The 16,782-nt window shown below is 44.2% G+C and overlaps 1 protein-coding gene across 1 annotated transcript in view; it reads left to right on the top strand.

Annotated features, from left to right (window-relative positions):
* Nucleotides 1-10,505: 10,505 nt before the first annotated feature.
* YPEL2 (yippee like 2) overlaps nucleotides 10,506-16,782 on the top strand; it is a 73,433-nt gene continuing 67,156 nt past the window's right edge. Inside the window, exon 1 of the mRNA XM_004377861.2 lies at nucleotides 10,506-10,644. The gene's annotated coding sequence lies outside the window, so the exon portion shown is untranslated. The remainder of the gene's footprint in view (nucleotides 10,645-16,782) is intronic.

Raw genomic sequence — 16,782 nt, 5'->3', positions numbered from 1 at the left:
TAATTACAACAACGACCAAAAAGAGAAAGAAAAAGTAGCTGCTGAGGTTGCTTAGGTACAACCAAATACCTCATGTTTAGAAGTTTAGGGTCATGGTTCCATGGGACAGCAGTTATTTGGCCTAATAAAATGTTTAGGGCTTCTGTTCTGCCTCCTACTTTGTTGTGTAGTGCCTAGGGTCTTAAAAGCTTGCAAGTGACCATCCGAGGCCCAGTTGGTCTCTATTCACCTGGAGCAACAGAGGAATAGGAGGAGGATATGGAATGTGTGGCTAATTGCCTCCATGAACAACTGTCTCCTTTACCATGAGACCGGAAGAACTGGATGGTGCTCGCCTACCATTACTGAACATTTTGATCAAGGATTCTATAGAAGAATCCTGATCCAGAGGGAGAAAATGTAGAACAGAATTTCAAATTCTCATAGAATTCAGACTTTCTGGAGCCATGGAGGCTGGATGAACCCCCAAAACTATTGCCCTGAGATAGTTTTTAAACCTTAAAGCAAAAACATCCCCTAAAGTCTTCTTAAAATAATAGTTTAGCTTAATTAGTAAAGAATGTCTACCTTGAGCATTGTGCTCTTTTAAGTTCTATCTGTATGGGATCACATTGACAATAGCAACTCAAAAGATTAGATAGGAAACCTTAGCGGGCAATGAGTTTAGGTTAATAGAGGAGGAATAACTCAGGAAAAGAATGGCTGCACAACTTGAAGAATGTAATCAATTTTTAAAAAAGAAGAAATGAACTGTATCATGATGATAAATCCACATTAACCAAACTCACAAGATACCAATACTGATTACGCAATATCCAGACATTAACACTGGGTGGGGCATTCTCTACCTGTAAAGGAAACATCATGGCGAGGCAAATTAGAGCTGTAAATTTACTTGAAAATTAAAGATACAGTTAAGAAATTAGTTGGATGATCTTAAAGGATCAAGTAAGGGTAGTTAGATTCATTGACACTCTCTGTAGGGGCATAGCAACCAACCAGACTGAAATACCCCAGACTCTAGCTGGGCACCTTCTGCCTGGACCACCTTCTGCCTGGACCACCTTCTGCCTGGACCACCTTGGAGAATAACTGACATTCTTTCTCTTCAGAGGTAACTTTTTCAGACCAGGGGTCTCCAGGCTTTTCTGACTATGTGTTCCTATCAGTAAAAAAATTCTAAATCTATATTTCAAATTGTCTGTGGATAATTTTGAATTTTTTTTTTTATAGTATCATCTTCTTGTCATATCTGACGAGAAAGCTATTGCTTTTACTGAGTAATATGACTGACAAATAGCTTATATTAAAGATAGGAGAAGTGTCGACCCCACTATTTTTTTGTTTGCTTGTGCTTTAATTATTGTTATCTTCAATTTGTGATTTCTTTGAAGGGATCTTGTTAAGTCCTTGTCCTTGGGACACCTTGGTAATGAATGAAGCTATCCTTCAGCCAATATATAACACAATGGATTCACTCAGAGACTACAGTATTTTACAGCTTTGGATACAACAGCAATATACAATTGTTCTTGCCTGAAAATTATGCCCTAATCCCTGTAGTTGGGTATGGGCAGCTCTAAATCTCTAGCCACCCATTTGCTGAGTTTTGAGTCTTTTGTGTAGATGTTCAATCTCTTCTATCACATTTTGATTCTCCCTATTGTTACTCCCTGAGGGGAACTTTATCTGAAGTTTTGGGAGTCCCTGGGTGGTGCAAATGGTTAACAAACTCAGCTGCTAACCTAAAGGTTTGAGGTTCAAATCTACCCAGGACTGCCTCAGAAGACCTGGTGATCTACTTCTGAAAAAATCAACCCTTAAAAATCCTGTGGAGCACAGTTCTACTCAGACACACGTGGGGTTGCCACAAGCCAAAATCAACTCAATAGCAACTGGTTAGGAATTACAGGTAGTCCTTGACTTATGACAGGCCTCTGTTCCAACGACTCCGTCGTTAAGTCAGTTCTGGCTTAAATACCTCATTTTTTAAAATTTTCTTTATTATTGCCCTTTGTTATCAGTATCTTTTTAAATCTGGCAGTATTTTAAACAGTAAAGCACAAAATTGAACATCTGTGAGGGAACATTTGAGAATGATAACATCAGCAATTATGTGCTACAACATATTACTAACAATAAGATGTGCAAAAAACAAACGACAACCACAAGAAAGACCAGGTGGTCATAAGTGCTATTCCTCATAACTCCCATACGTAGTAAATCAGACGCTACCTGTACAGGGCTCTATATAAAACTACACACAGTGAGTATGATAGTTTTATTATTAGAAGAATGGTTTTATTTAAACTCAAAAACAAAACAGCTAAAAGCAGAGGTAATCCGGTTGAAGGGATCAGGGTGAACTAGCTTCACTCCTCTCTTCTCAGAGACTTCACCTACAGAGCTTCCTAAGAATGGGAAGCCTTCCACTGAGATTGAAAACTACTGCTCCAGAACATTTAAAGATTGATTGAGATACAGCTTTGATATATCTAATGCCATCTATGCTATAAGTAAGTTGGCAGGAACTACAGACAAAAGAAATCCCATGCCCAGTTTGTCTGCAATGAATTAAGAACAAAAGAAAGTATTCTGATTCATGTCTTAATAAAAAGACTGTATAGTGGAGGGTTTTAGAGTTTAGACACTATAGTCAATCTTCGTTTGTTCTTTTCAGTTCCTTGATAGAGAATTTAATTTTTTTTTGAATAGGCAATACATACACACGATACTAAATAGTCAGGCAAGGCTCCCTCCTATCCCTTACCGCAGTCTGCCAGTTCTCTCCAGTGGCAATCACGGTTACCAGGTTCTCGTGCCTTCTCCTAGAGATAGTAAATGCATAGTCGATCATACTTGTATATATGCATACATATAAATATATTTAAAAAAATAAATGCTGGCATACTTTATAATTGTTTGGCATCATACTTTTTTTTTTCACTTATATCTTAGAATCTGTCCCCTCTTCATTCATTCATTCAACATATATCTATTGAGCAGTAAAACAGACTGGATTATTTATTGTTCACTCTGCCTCATAATAGGGTTATACATCCTGCTTGCTGCTGTGTGACTCTGGAGACTCCTTCAGTAAAGGAGGAGTATACTTCTTTTCCCCCTTGACTTTGGGCTTGGCCGTGCGATTTGCTTTGACAAGGGATTGTGGGCGGAAGTAAGTGTGTCCGTCCTAAGTAGAAGCTTTCAGAGGCATTGTGTGTTTCCATGTACTTTCTTGCATTTCAGCGATCCCTAATGAGAAGATACTAGGAGCCGACCTAAACTCAACCTGTGACCCTCAGCCTGGAACAATGTCACCGTAGCTGCCTACAGATCCATGAGGGAAAAGAAATGTTTGTTGTTGTAAGCTACTGGTATTTTATTTTTTTTATCACAGCAAGAAGCAAACTAAGACTGACTATGTGCCTGGGCACTATTCTAGGCATTTGAGTTCATTAGGGACTCAAACAAAGATTCTCACCCTCACTGAGTATTTATATAGAGAGCCCCCTCTTCTTAATGACTGCATAGTATTCCTTTGTATAGAGGCAGTGTAATGTGTTCAAACAGTCCTTTACTGATGGATTTAGGTTGTTTCAAAGCATGTCTCAAAAGGTGAAAAGCATAATTCTAATACAAATGCATAGGAAAGATATGTCAAAGTTTTATTAAACTCATTAATGAAGAAACTACCAGGATGACAAAGTCAGTTAAAAAGACAATATGAAAATTGAGATTTTGGAAGTCAATGGATAAAAAGAAATTCTGAAATGAAATTGCTAAATTTGTTACAAAACTGGTTAATGTCCTAGAGGGTAATAAAATAATAACCTTTGAGGTTTTCTCCTATTGGACAGAAAAGAAAATCATCCCACCTTAACAGTTTTAGAGAGCTGTAAAATATCTGGGCCTTAATAATGTCCTCCGGAGTCAGAGTCTTTTGCTAACACTTACAATGTTACAGTATTCTTTTACGTACATCTCTGTGCACATATGTGAATATATCTAAAGGATATATTCCTAAAAGTGAAATTTTTGGTTATATTCATTTCTAATTTTGGGAAAGATTACTGTCTTGGTCATCTAGTGCTGCTATAACAGCAATACCACAAGTGGATGGCTTTAACCAAGAGAAATTTATTCTCTTACAATCTAGTAGGCTACAAGTCCGAATTCAGGGCACTGGCACCAGGGAAAGGCTTTCTGTGTCTGTCAGCTCTGGAGGAAGGTCCTTGTGATGTATCAGTCTTCCCTTGGTCTGGGAGCATCTCAGCGCAGCAACCTCAGGTCCAAAGGATGCACTCTGCTCCTGGTGCTGCTTTCTTGGTGGTATGAGGTCCCCATGTCTCTCCACTCGCTTCTCTCTTTTATATCTCCAAAAAGACACTATCTAATCTTATAGATCTCATCCATCTAATTACATCATAGTGATAGGATTTACAACACATGGAGAAATCAAATCAGATGACAAAATGGTAGATAATCATACAGTCCTGGGAATCATGACTTAGCCAAGTTGACAGATATTTTAGGGGGGACACAATTCAATCCATGACAATTACCAAATTGCCCTCCATAGAAATTTACCTTACTGCTAACAACATATAAGTGGATATTTCTCCACATCTTCTCCAATGCGGTGTTATTGAACTTTTTGCTACTTGCCAATATGATAGGATAAAAATAGCATCTCATTTTAATTGTTATTTATACTTAGGTAGATTGAACATTACTTTTCATATCTTTATTTCTTTTTCTTCTACCATGAATTGTCACTTCATAATCTTTGCTTTTGAAGAAATTAGGGTTTAGTCTGTCATATGCATTGCAAATTATTTTCTTTCACGGTTTCAGACGTATCTCTAATCTAAACACTATTTACTAGCTGTGTGACATAGGGCAAATTATTAACCTCTCTGAGCCCATTTCCTTGTCTGTAAAATAGGAGTAATAATACAGTCCACAATTCCTTATCTGAAACCTTAGGATAGATATTTTAGATTTCAGAATCTTTCAGTGCATATACTCTATATTATATAACACCCACAGCAGAATTTGGGCTCTTTCATACAAGAAACAGAATATACTAAATTCATTGCTGTTGAGTTGATTATGACTCATAGCGATACTATAGGACAGAGTAGAACTGCCCCACAGGGTTTCTAAGGCTGTAAATCTTTACAGAAGCAGATTGCTACTTCTTTTTCCCACAGAGAGGCTGGTGGGTTTGAGCCACTGACATTTAGGTCAGTAGCTGAGTGCTTAACCACTGTACCACCAGGGCTCATATCTTCCTCATAGGGTTGTTGTAAAGATTAAATTAAACAATGCATGTAAAGTGCTTATACCAGTTCCTAGAAAACAGGAAGCACCAGATAATACTATTGTTGTCACTGCTGGGTTTAAGAGACAGGTACTAAGTCGTCATCACTCTTGCTTCTAGGACCTTAAGCTTGGCATGAGGTTTTACTTTGTGGAGTAGTTTGATGTTTGGATGGGTTTTCTTGTAAAGGTGATTGAGATATTTGAGAATAGGAAAGGAAGCGTTTTTACTCTTTGATGGTGTAGAAGAAAGAGAATGGGCTTTGAAGCCAGAGAGATCAGGGTTCAAATTTCATAGCATCAGCTCCTTTAAAAAACGGGGATAAAAATATGTATCTTGCAGATTGCTTTGAGGATTAAATACAATTAGATAGAATAGAAAAAGCTGTGTACACAATATGTGCTCAATAAATGGTAGCAGCTGTTTTGTTAAGGTAAGTTCAGGAGGTCTGAGGTACAGCCCTGCCCCATTAACAGTCTGAAAAGCACATAATCAGCCACTTTCATGACTGAAAATGAGGGATTTGGATAGGGATCAGAGAAAGAACTTATTGTACATAAAGAAACAAAGCACTGTTACCATGGTCTGTCAGCAGGAAGATGGCACAGGGCCCTCCTCTGCGATGTAATGTCACGGGACTTATGTTGGGAGAAAATGAGGGGGCACAGTGAGGCCCGAGGGGAACAACTCCCTCCCCTCCCAGAGGCAAAGCTGGAGTTTTTCCCAGTGGTATGACTGTGGGAGAGCCTGTAGACTTTAGCCTTCAGGAAGTTTCCATTGTACTCTGGTAAAATGTAGGTTATCCCTTTTATTATAGAATAGTTTCAGGTTTGATGTTTTCATACTACAAAGTTAAGACTGCTATCTGTTGATCAATATACTCCGAGAACAGACCCCATCCACTCCTGCTTAAATCCCTGCTGGACTCATCTCAGATATAAACCCTTCGGGAGGGCCTACAATGTGGCAGGTGCAACAAATACAAGGATGATCTGATAAGGTTCCAGCCCAGGAGGGACTGGCAGAGAGAACAGATAACTGATAGCTCTTAATACTGAGTGTGGGTGTTGAGTGATATGATGGAGCTAGGAATGAAGTGCTGTGGAGGGTACTAGAAGAAAAAAATTAATTTTGTTAGGGAGGTTAGGAGAACCTCCTCCAAGGAAGTGACATTTGATCTGATCATTAGGCAAATGCTTAGAGGAAAGGGAAGAGCCCTGGTGGCGCAATGGTTAAGTGCTGTGCTGCTAACTGAAAGGTGGGTAGTTAGAATCTACCACTTGTTCCGCTGGAGAAAAGACCTGGTGATCTGCTCTCATAAAGATTACAGCCTAGGAAACCCTCGCTATGAGTCGGAATCAAAGGCACACAAAAACAGCAGAGGAGAGGGAGAAGCAGAGGGGGAGAAAATACCATTCCAAGTGAAAGAAACTGCAGAGACAAAGCATGTTTGTTCATTCATTCCATTATTCTTGTGATATACAAATATGTGCTGAGTGCCAGACACTGTTTTTGGCACTGGGAATACAAAAGCAAGCAAGACGACAAGGTCCCTGCTGCTCTGATGGAGTTTACAAATAAACAAGATAATTTCAGGGAGTAATATGTGCTGTGAAGAAAATAAATTCGGAGAAGGTATGATGCAGGGGCACGTATGATTGGGTGTTCAGGGGGACCTCTGTTGAAGGGGCATATGACCTGGGACCCAAATAGTGAGGAGGAGGCAGTCTTCTGTGGGGAGAGTATTTCCCGTGAAGGAAACAGCAAATACAAACTACTACAGCACTAACCAGTTGTGGTTGAGTCGACTCTGACTCCTGGTGACCCCATGTGTGTCAGACTAGAACTGTGCTCCATAGGGTTTTCAGTGGCTGATTTTTCAGAAGTAGATCACCAGGCCTTTCTTCCGAGGCACCTCTGGGTGGACTAGTACCTCCAATATTCTGGTTAGCAGCCAAGCATGTTAACTGTTTGTACCACCCAGGGACTCTAGGCCTAGGCTAGTCCTGGTGTACTTGAGAAACAGAAAGAAGGCCAGCTTGGCTAGAGCTGAGTGAGCAGAGGAGCAGGAGAGATGGAGGAAGACCAGATGTTGGCCCCTGGTTAGTAGTGCTTTGTGGGCCATTGCAATGGGTTTGTTTTAAAGAAGTACCATCCAGCTGCTGTGTAGAGAATGGATTGGTAGCAGGAGATCAGTTGGAGGCTGTTGCTTACTCTAGGCAGGAGATGGTGGCTCAGACCAAGGGCAGTCAGTAGAGACAGACGTGTTCAGAGCAAAAATATATTTTTGAAGTGGAGCTGACAGGACGTGCTGATGGCTTTGTCAGGGTGAGGGAAAGAAGATTTAGTTAATCTTGTCAAATGCTATAAGTGGTTGAGTAAGATGAGCACATAAAAGTGACCTTGCTCATAGGAGTAGTAGTGCGATGTGGCAACAGTGGAAACGTGAGAGGATGCTGGAAAAGAATGGCTGTAAAGGTGTTGGGAATGAATGAATTTGGCCTCACACAGAGGAGAGAGACACTGCACCACCGATAAAGCCAGGCTGATAACCCAGGAACCTCCCAAAAGTTTACTGCCAAAGGCTTTCAAAAAACCCTCTGGCTAAATCTGAACAAATTTGTTTATGTCTCTACCTACAATTATTTCTAGCCCTAAACCAAAAACCAAACCCATTGTCATTGAGTCCAACTCATGGTGACCTGTGTGTTACAGAGTAGAACTGCTCCATAGGGTTTTCTTGGCTGTAATCTTTATGGAAGATTGCCAGGGCTTTCTTCCATCATGTTGTTAGGTGGGTTCGAACCACCACCCTTTCAGTTACTAGCCCAGCCCTTAACTGTTTATACCACGCAGGGACTCTGAGTAAATGTGTATTTAGGGGTAGGTAATTAAAGGTGCTTAGGTTCACTACTAGCTTCTATTCGTTTTATTTCTACCCTACTGCGTAATAACTCACAATGCTAGGCTCTTTTTGACTGGGAGGAGGCATGATCAAGTTTAATAAATATTTTCTGTTGGGTTGCTGGCTGGTTCCATAGTTTCCTGGTCCTTGTCCTACTGTCTGGCTGCCGTTTCCAGTCCCCTGCATATATACAGCACGCCTGCAGGGGTCCTCGGATCTCTCTCTGAACAGCTGCACTAGGCTCGTCCTTCTTAGCTAACACTATCTTTTATTTAAACAGAAACAGTAGCCACCAATCTCATTATATAACATACCAATATCCTCGGGTGTTAAACTAATGCAGCTTCTACTGTTAGGGAGTGGTGATCTGGCAACACAAATATTCACTAGGAGAATATTGCTGAAACCTTACACCAAGTTTGACTTTCTGGCTCTAGTTAGAATTTCAGAGCTGGACGGGATTTCAGAGAGCATCCCAATCCAATCCTTATTTTGAAATGTGGAGACCCAGGCCTAGAGAGACAAAGAAATTGGTCTAAGAGGCAGATCAGGACTAGAACCCAAGCTCTTGATAATCCAAAGGAATTCTTGCATCTTCTTAGATTATGTGTAATGATTCTTATTTGAAAAGCAAGCTTTTTCCTTTGTTTTAGACTCTCCAAATTTGTCAGTTGTGAATAATGACATGGTACCCTTCTTACAATAAAACTGCAAATCAAAGGCTGATAGAGGTGTACAATGATGCTGATGTATTTGAGTTTTGTTGTTTTAAACTAACATTGGGACTGATTCACACCCACCCATGTGTATTAATACAATTTAGTTGGTCAAATATAGTTTTAAAGACAGCTGGGTGGAGTTGGGGTGAAGTTGTGAGCCACTTGGGGACCTACCCCAGCACCATTCTCTGTCACTTGGGCTCCCAAGTCTGTAGGCAAGCCAGTGTTTTGAGGGGAGCTGGAGTCAGCTGTGCATCCTGAAGCATCTCCCATCCTGCTACTCATTGCTAGTCGATTTCAACCCACAGAGACCCTATAGGACAGAGTATAACTGCCCCATAGGGTTTTCAAGGCTGAATTCTTTGTGGAAGCAGCCTGCCACATCTTTCTCCCGCGGAGTGGCTGGTGGACTCGAACTGTCAACATTTCAGTTAGCAGCTGAATATTTAACCACCATGGCACCAGGGCTCCTCACATCCTGAGAGCTGCTCAATAAAACATGGTTCCTACTGAAAATTCCTCCTGCCTCTCTGTGGAATTGCAGAACACCAATAGCTTTGAATGGCCACTGAGTGTAAAGGGTGGACCTGGCTCTCTTCCCCTGCCCCCTGCCAGCATTCTTTCTCATATTGACCCATTTTCCTGCTGGGGACACTGCCCCACTTCACCCATCTGGTTACCTCCCTGGATTTCCTGACTACTATGGGCTTATTTTTTAACCTTCTTTTTCCTTGAAAAGTACCACCCCGCTGGCCCAGAATGTGGGTTTCTCCTTTCTGGTCACTGTGACCATCTTACTCTCTCCCTCTAAAAGCCCTGGAAAGTCAGTAGCAATAGGGGACTAGGTGCCTTCCAATTCTCCTACGGCCTCTTTCCTACTTTTAATTCGCCAAAGTTACTAGCAAAACAGAGTAAAGGGGAAATGCCTTGCTTCTGGGTAGGGTCTGGCTGGGCCAGGTTGGACTGGCACTATCTCATTAAATTCAACTGTCCCAGTTCCTGAGGGTCTCTTCAGGGGACTTAGGGCTCTGGGTTAGGAATGGCTAAGGTGTAAGGGGGGAGGGTTACTATCCTGGCCCTACAAATAGAAGCACTATAAACAGGCCCCTCCCCAAATCCCAGGTTCTGGGAATCATTCTGAGACTCCGGCCCTGACCTGAGCACAAACCCTAAACCCAAATTAACAGCCTCCACCCAGGCTTTGAGAGCCCACCCATTCTAACCACCCTTTTCCCTGCTCCTCCAGCCAGTTCCACCGCTTGGCCAGATCCCGCTGGCAGAGCCTCGCCTGGCCGGACCGGCACTCCCTCCACGCCCTGCACCCTCACCCGGCCAGGGCAGAGGGGTTGGGGGTTGGAGGTAGGGGAAGCAGGGGGCGGAGTTCCGTCCTTCGCTGATTGGCTTGGTGCGGATGGGCTGCGGCCGTGCCCGGCCAACCCGCGGCGTGTTGCTATGTGCCGAGCGGAGGGGATAGGCGCGGGGGCGCGTCCGTCACCGGGCAGCCCCCGGCCCGGACCCGGAGGGATGCAGAGTGGTGGTGGCGGCGGCGGCGGCGACGGCGACGACGACGACGACGACGACTGTGGCTTTAAGAGCGCGCCCGGAGCCCGGGATCCAGTCGGGCTGTCCTTTGCTGCTGCGCACGCCCGCGGAACCCGGCCCAGCGCTGGCGGGACGGAGCAGCTCGCTGCCGGGTGAGGGAGCCAGGCGCGCGTGGGCGTGGGGCGCGTTGACAGCGCGGGCGTCTGGCACCTGGCACTGGGCATCTGCCCGGTGGCTTCTCTAGCCCCAGTCCCGCGGAGCACGCGGCGCCCTGCACTCTGCGGGGCCGTGGCGAGGTCTCGCTTGGGGTCCCAGTGGGGCGGGCCGGCGCCGGGGGCGGGGAGCGGGCCGCCGGGGCCACGTGACCGGTTTGTTTACAAACACTGCCGGGATCCGGCTGCGGTCCGCGGAGCGAGCCGAGGCTGCTGCGGCCCCGGAGTCGCGGCCGGGGACCCGTGCGCAGGGCCAGGCAAGTCTGCGGTGCGCGGTTTGGCGGGGGACGGTGGGGAGACCGCGTGGCTGCTTCCTTTTCGGCTTCTTCCCCGCTGGTTCGGACGCCGTGGGGGCTTCAGAAGCTATCTGTCCCCTGGAGCCCGTCGGGACCCCACCTCTGGGGGACTGGCCGCCCTCGAAACTCCTGAGAGAGCGCTTCCCCGGCCCCGGGCCGAGGTAGCTGCAGCCGAGTTCTTGCCTAGCCGCTTCCTGGCGCTTCCCCAGTGTCCTTGCCAAGGCGGTGGGCGCGAAATGTAGGGGTCTTTCCAGCGACTACCTCCTAGCGACTGGCGCTGAGGGGCAGCCCCGGCCTCTCACTGTTTCTTATCAGTTTCCCCTCTTCGGCCGCTGGCCTCCTCTGGGTGTCTTTCCCCAAGCAGTGGGCTTTTTCTCTTTCCTCCGATCTTCAGGGTGGCGGGGGGAGGGGGGAAAACGGGGCCTGTGCTTTTGGACCTCTTGCCCAGGGTTTTGCCACCTCTGGCTTCATCCTTTTAGCTACAGGAGTTTAAAAAGCAAAGTGAATGTTCTCTGTATTTCTCTGTTTTGTATGTAGCTGACCCTCCCACAGTCCCACCGTTGTTGAATGGCACAAGGAACTGCTCCTGGGCCTTGCTGGGCTTTTGCTTCCTGGCTTCCTTGTTGACTTGCTCTCCTTGCATTCTGAGAGGCTTGTTCAGTGAGCCCTTACCTCTGGTGAGTCTAAAGGCTAACAAGACAGCCACTCTTTTTCTCCTGCTCTTCCAACCTTCTAGTCCTGCAAGATACGCAGTCCTGTCCCAGAGCATTGGGCAAGAAGGGGAGCTGTCAGCTGCCCTCTACCCCACTGGGTCACAGAACATCACAGGTGCAAAGCAACAAGGGGCTGGAGAAGTTAAGGGACTTGCCCAGGGTAACACCTTCCTGGCTCTGGGTGGGCTTGATTCTGATTTCTGGGCTTACAGTGGGTTTGGATTCACTCTTCTATGAGAATTTTCTTTTATCTACTCACTGCCACAGGGCCCCACCTGTGGGCCTAACCTGAGTGCTTTCCATCCCTCCCCTCATTTCTTTAGCACTTTTAATGCTCAGTCCTGTGTGCCTCTGATAAGGAACATTTTCATTCTTCTTAATTGATCTGAGTGGCTACAAGTTCTTTCCTGAGAGAGCAGGTCCAGCCTTAGGAGAGCTGTGCAAACTTTTCCTTTGGCACCTCCCTTATCTCCAGCCCCATGTTAGAGTCTCAGCAGGGAGGGGAGTGGGGCCAGGGCTCATCCCCTGCTTCAGTTTGGCTTTGCCTTATCAGTTTAGGAGTTAACAGTATTTCCTGAATGGTCTTGTTATCTCTGTGCTTGAACTAAAATCAAGAAGCTTGAGGGTTAGGGGTTGTTGTTGTTGTTAGGTCGAGTCTGACTCCTAGTGACCCCATGTACAAAAGAATGAAACAGTGCCTGGTCCTGCGCCATCCTCACAATCATTGCTATGCTTAAGCCCATCGTTGCAGCCACCATGTCAGTCCATCTCACTGAGGATCTTCCTCTCTACTTTACCGAGCATGATGCCCTTCTCCAGGGACTGGTCCCTCCTGGTAACATGTCCAAAGTATGTGAGACAAGTCTCACCATCCTTGCTTCTGAGGAACATTCTGGCTGTATTCTTCCAAGACAGATTTGTTCACTCTTCTGGCAGTCCATGGTATATTCATTATTCTGGAAAGTGGAAAATAAACACCATATATGTAAGAATACTGTTTTCCTTCTTCTCTCTGAGAGTCGTTTTCAAACTAACTGAGAGCCATAGTAAGACATTTTTACATCACTGCACACAGGTACACAACTGAAATAAAAGTTCTGGGAAACAGTAATTACCCTTACTACCTGCCGTGTGCTCTAAAAATGAAAATAAAAATAAAAAATCATCTACTGGTCATGACCCATTAAGCTGATTTCCTGACCAAAGGAGTCATGGCCCACAGTTTGAGAAATAGTGCTGTAGGGCAGAGATCCTCAAACTTAAGTGTGCATAAAGGTGACTGGAGTAGTGTTTTAAAATGCAGTTTGCCAGGATGCTCCAGAGATGTTTATGCCCAGTGGGTCTCGGAAATCTGCATTTTTAATAAGTGGTCCAAGAGATTGTGATGCAGATGGTTAATAAGAAACCCTGCTCTAGTGGGAATTGGGAGCAATGAACAATGAAAAGCATAAACTTGCATATGAAGTGCAAAGCCCTAGTCAGGTGTGGGACCCACACTCTGTTCAAGCACATGATCCATCATTCAGCTGCCAATCACGCTAGCCAAGGCTTTGAAAAGTCTAAGGGCATAGTGCTGCTTGCTTACAGCTGCTGTAAGAGACAGTCATCCTCCCCACCCCACCTCACCCTGTGTGAGGGCTGCTGTTCACTGCTCTGTACTGTACCACTGTTTCTAGGTGCGGGGGGGGGGGTTTGGGGGCGTGAGTAGTGCTGATGAGTTCATAGATGACATGAATTTTCACACATCTTAATGATTTTAATGGTTTTGAGGCAGCGGCACATTCATTGTGCCTGGGGTATTAACAATTGGCCAGCAGAAGAAAGGGTTGATTTTGTTTATTTTAATATCTGGATATTCCAGACTGTGTGGCCTGGGGGAAGGGCAGGCTGGTGACTTTGTTTTGAGTGAGGGAAGTCAGGGACTCATCTATTGTCAGTTGTTAATAAGTAGATGCACAAGTACCCACACCTTGTCTACCCCATCCATGGTTCTTTGCCTTTGTGATCGCCCGGCTTCTGTGTGCAGGTCTAGGTTGTTACCCAGTTTCTGAGGCTGTTACGTCTCCCTTCAAGCACAAACATACACACATCAGATTTTTCACTCATAGTAACTATGTCCAAACATGTTAGTAGAAGAAATTTCTCTGAGTTAATCAAAGCTGCAATTTAGCTTCAAAAAGGACTCTAAATTATCCAAATTCAACTATGGACCTTCTTGCCAAAGGTGTGACTTATTTGGGAACATTAACTGTGGGATTGTTTAAATTAACTTTAATAATGTTCATTTTGGCCAGGCAGCTTACATTTAGAACGTTTAGTTTTGAGCATATGGAAAAAAGAAAGGAACAAGGATGGCAAAGGAACAAGAACAGAAAAAGAGGAAAGAATAATGATGTTCAGGTGGGATTCAAATGGAGGGATTAGTTCTGTCTGTAAATTATTTTAGCGTTTTACTGGGTTTGTTAACCAAACCCGTAGGTGCTTTGACAGTTGCGTTCTCTTAGAATGAAAGGGTGTAAAGCTCTGGAAAGGGAAGCACCTTTTTGAACTTTAGCCTCCAATGATGGAAAGCTAGGAATTGGAAAATCAAGGCCTGCAGGCTGAAGGTATTTTGTTGTTGTTGTATACCATCAACTCATAGGACAGGGTAGAACTGTCCCATGGGGTTTCCTAGGCGGTAATCTTTATGGGAGTTGATATTTTCAGTGACATTTTCTTGATGGCTCAATTATCCTTAACAAGAGCTGGGACATACTTGAATTTTGAAGGACTGCACCTCCCTGAATTTCCCTGGGAGCTGTGGATATAGCCCCGAGGGCTTACACAACATAGATCAGATTATGATATTCTCCTGTTTAAAACCTTTCAGTGGCTTCCCATTGCCCTTGAGACATAACCCAACTCCTTTCCCTGTATGCATTGCCTGTCCCCTTCCCCCAATTTCTCCCACCTCATCTCCTGCCAGTCCCCACCTTGTCCTCTCTGCTCCAGCTCTGTTGTCCTTCCTGCTGTGCTTGTTCCTGTCTCAGGGCCTTTCTATTGGTAGTTCCTCTTCCCAAATGCCCTTTCTCTTAAGTTTTTGCTTGGTGGCTCCTTCTCTCACCAGAGTCTCAGAGAGCCACTCCCTGACCAGTTATCTAGAATGGCTCCTCCCATTAATCCCCTTAATGCACTTTAATGTCATCTGAAAATGTTAGTTATCTGTTTGCTAAAGGAACCCTGGTGATGCAGTGGTTAAGTGCTCAGTCAGCAGTTGGCAGTTGGAACTCACTAGCAGCTCAGCTGGAGAAAGATGTGGCAATTGGCTTCCCTAAAGATTATAGCCTTGGAAACCCCATGGGGGCAGTTCTGCCCAGTTCTGTAGGGTCCCTATGAGTTGGAATCAACTGGACGGCAATGGGTTTGATTTTTTGGTGGTTTTATTTGCTAGATTGGAAGCCCAATGAGAGCTTTTGTGTCTTTCTCCCTACTGACAGTGCCTGGCACAGAGTGGGCACTGGACACATATCTGTTAGTTGAATGAATGAGTGCGTGAATGAATAACTAAAAAGAGCTGAGGTTTAGCGTCTCTAGAGTACGAATTGTTTTTTTTTCCAAGAGAGGAAAAGAGAATTTCTTCTGCCTTTTCCTGGGATAGGTCATTGTTCCCTTAGAATTACTTTCTTACTGAAATTCTGCTTTTCATGATATTTTTCATCCTTTTCTTTCTTTTATAGACCCACAAACTCTCTAAAAGCTCCATTGCTTTTTGTTGTTGTTGTGGAGACAATGGTGTTAATAAGCAACTCTTGTCTCCCCAGTAACCTTATTCTAGGCCTCACTGTTTTTTTCCTGATAAACGTTAGCATTTCTATGATTAATACTAAACCCGAAAACCAGCCCCACTGCTGTCCAGTCAATTCTGACTCATAGCGACCCTGTAGGACAGAGTAGAACTGCCGCATAGAGTTTCCAAGGCTGTAAAATCTTTACGGAAGCAGACTGCTATATCTTTCTCCCGCAGAGTGGCTGGTGGGTTTGAACTGCTGACCTTTTGGTTAGCATTCGAGTGCTTAACTGCTGCGCCACCAGGGCTCCTTTCATTAATACTAGGAGGCACTATAGCCAGGACTAAGAGCCTGAACTTTGGAATCAGAAAGATATGTATAATTAGCTCTGTGACCTTGGGCAATTTACTAAAATTCTCTAAATCTTTGTTCTTTATTAGTAAAATGAAACTAATAATAGTTCCTACTACACAGGGTTGATGGGAGGATTAAATGAGAGAATGCAGGGTAAACAGTTGGCGCAGAGCCTGGCACATAAGCACTCAGTGGTAGCGGTTAATAACAACACTGATATTCATAATTGGATTCCCCCCTCTCTGGCTGAGAGGAGTTCCCAATCCTTTGATTTGGGATTGGACAGAGACGGGGAAAATGACCAAATCTTAAATTAGTTGTAAGTAAATGATGACCAAAAATACCACTAAGGTCTGTCAGAACTGGAATGGAATTTAGAGGTCATCTAATTGGAAACTGACTGCTGCCCAACTCTTAATAAATACCCAGTTGGAAGAAGTAATATTTATGGAAGTTTTTGGAAGGACATGCTGTCTACCTGTTCCTCTCGCCATTCCTGGTTTTATCCTTGGATTAAACTAGGCCAACTGAAAGCTACATGCTTAGGCTGTATTATCTCAGCCCTTTCAGAATGGTTTTCACTGAGATAAGCTTCTGTGTTCCTGCCCTTTGCTTTCATGGAGAGGCTCTGTCAGAAAAGGCTTTATGTAACTTGCTACTATATTTCTTATACAGATTTATGTTATTGAGATTTTAAGTACAACCTCAGTGTCCCCTTTAAGAAATTCATGGGAGAAATTTTTTTCAGAACCAAGTGTCAGGAAAAGCGTTGTTTCTCCTGTGGAACTGGTATGCTTTTTTCTTTGTGGACAATTGGAAATTTATGACTGATCATACTTCCCTTTTTGCGTTGGCTGCCAGGAAGCACAGAGCCAAACTTATGGCTTAATTTTAGTAACTGTCTAGGGCCCTGCATGCTAATTTTTTCCAGTGTTAACCATATGATTT

Source organism: Trichechus manatus, unplaced genomic scaffold, assembly GCF_000243295.1.
Source record: "Trichechus manatus latirostris isolate Lorelei unplaced genomic scaffold, TriManLat1.0 scaffold00054, whole genome shotgun sequence".
Lineage (NCBI taxonomy): Eukaryota > Metazoa > Chordata > Mammalia > Sirenia > Trichechidae > Trichechus > Trichechus manatus.
This window is presented reverse-complemented; position numbering and strand designations above follow the sequence as displayed.